General features: G+C 48.7%; 1 non-coding gene across 1 annotated transcript; it reads left to right on the top strand.

Annotated features, from left to right (window-relative positions):
* trnaa-ugc (transfer RNA alanine (anticodon UGC)) lies at window positions 1-72 on the top strand. Its single transcript has one exon. It is a non-coding gene; the product is annotated as a tRNA-Ala (tRNA).
* Window positions 73-2072: the final 2000 nt, after the last annotated feature.

Raw genomic sequence — 2072 nt, 5'->3', positions numbered from 1 at the left:
GGGGATGTAGCTCAGTGGTAGAGCGCGTGCGTTGCATGTATGAGGTCCTGGGTTCAACCCCCAACATCTCCAAAGCTATTTTTTTCATCAAAATTACCCACAGAATGGCGAATCTTGATTTCGGAGTGCCGCGAATTGCAAGCTCTGAGGCTCCACGAGCATTAAATTGCCCCTGAGCAGGATTGCATCTCATGGTCTGCTCAGCAGCTCAGATCACAGCAGCCGCCGACTGATCGGAATGTGTGACGGTGCAATGTCCAGCGAGCAGTTCGAAGAAAGGCGACCTGAAACAGAAATGACGGTCAGCACAGCCCGAGGAGACTCACCTCTCTCCCAGACTTTCTTCTCAACGCTCCCTTTCTCATTTCTCTGAGTGACGAGACCTGGTTTCTTCTGTTCATCCAGCGGGTACGGTAGCATAATGGACTCGTAATCCAGCGGGTACGGTAGTTTACTGGACTTGTAATCCATGGGGCCTGTATCAATAATCCAGAGTCAAGAATTCAAATCCCACCACGGCAGCTGGGGAATTCAATTTCAATTAATTAAAAATTGAATTAATAAAATAAAGTCTGGATTTAAAATACTAGCATCAGGTCCGCATACCTCAGGTATCTCCTATGCTTGAAGGAGGAAATGCTTTTCAGAACAGTAAATTCTCGGGTGGCCTTCGGAAAGTAAGGCACTCAGTCCTTTCACACTTGGTTAGAGGTCGTTATTATCTGGTGATGTCGCTCAGATGATAAACCGCATGCTTCGCATGTATGAGGTCTCAGGTTCTATGCCCAAACACTTTACATTTTGAATTCTGGTCAGTCGGCGGCTCGTTATGAGCTGAGCTGCTGAGGGGACCGTGAGATGAAGTCCTTCTTCGGGACAATTGAATTTTTGTCTCAGAAGTTGGAACTCGCTTCCCTCTGAAAGCACGATTCGTCTTTCTGTGGGACATTCTGGTGAAAATAAATGGTGGAGGTGTTAGATATTGAACCCAGAAACTTATACACGCAAAGCAGTTGCTGTACCACTGAGCTACAACCCCGAATCCAATAGAGCTATAACCAAGGGTAGACGAACTAGGTGCTTACTGACTTCGGACCACTCAATGATTCACTGGGCTTAAAATCATCTCCTCTTGTGCTCCAAGCGGACAACAGCCACGTAGCGGACGGTTGGACGGGACTAGCAATTCTCAGGCACATTGCAGCAGAGGCATGCAAGAATATTTCGAGCCCTTGAGCTTCAGAGGAGAATAACGTGAGACGCAAAGACATTGAGTCCCGTTTCACTAAAGACAGACGCAGGACATGCCCCAGTTGGGGGTTTGTGTGAGGATCGCTTCATTGAAAGCACCTTGACGAGCGGGGGATGTGGACGAACAAACGGAAATGACGAGCAGTAAAAGACCAGCTGGTCCATCAAGCCTGCCCCTCACTGGTGGTGGCGGGGGCGTCATTACTGACACTTACTCCCCCTCCCCCCACCCGCAGCCATGGAATCTCCTCGGAGAGGCAAAGATCCTGAGAAAAATCCAGGGCCTTTAAGGGATAGAATACACTGGAAAATTCCACCCACCCCCCGACCCCCTCAGGTAATCGAAGCCTGCCCATGAGATCAGCTAGATTATACATAGGTTAACTCTAAATCCTCTTACCCTTTATATGTTGTGACCTCTGCCCCAGCCAAAAACCGTTCCAGCTCCCTGGAGAAGGCAGACAGAGAGTCAGCCCCCACCACACCAGCCAGCAACGCATTCCAGAGGCTCACTGGGAAAAGATGAACCGCCAAACATTCAGCCGATTCCGACCTCTGCGTCGTCTAAGCTATTGTCCCATGTCCTCCCCAATCTGTCAAAATGGAACAATCTCTCACTGGGCCCGCAATCCATCACTGGGTTCGGAACCATTGATAAGGAGCGTGCGCTCTTCCATTGAATGCTATCTTGTGCCGAGCATTAGGCTTTTCTCGAGGTGACGAAAGTTTTGCCTGTCCTTGTGTTTAAAGGTGGGGCGAGTCCAAGAGGATGTTTTCACAATTCTATTTAAAATTTGAAACATAAATAGTGATCAGGATAG

Source organism: Heptranchias perlo, unplaced genomic scaffold (genome assembly GCF_035084215.1).
Source record: "Heptranchias perlo isolate sHepPer1 unplaced genomic scaffold, sHepPer1.hap1 HAP1_SCAFFOLD_43, whole genome shotgun sequence".
NCBI classification, from domain to species: domain Eukaryota; kingdom Metazoa; phylum Chordata; class Chondrichthyes; order Hexanchiformes; family Hexanchidae; genus Heptranchias; species Heptranchias perlo.
The sequence above is the reverse complement of the archived record's forward strand: the minus strand, read 5'-3'. Positions and strand labels throughout refer to the sequence as shown.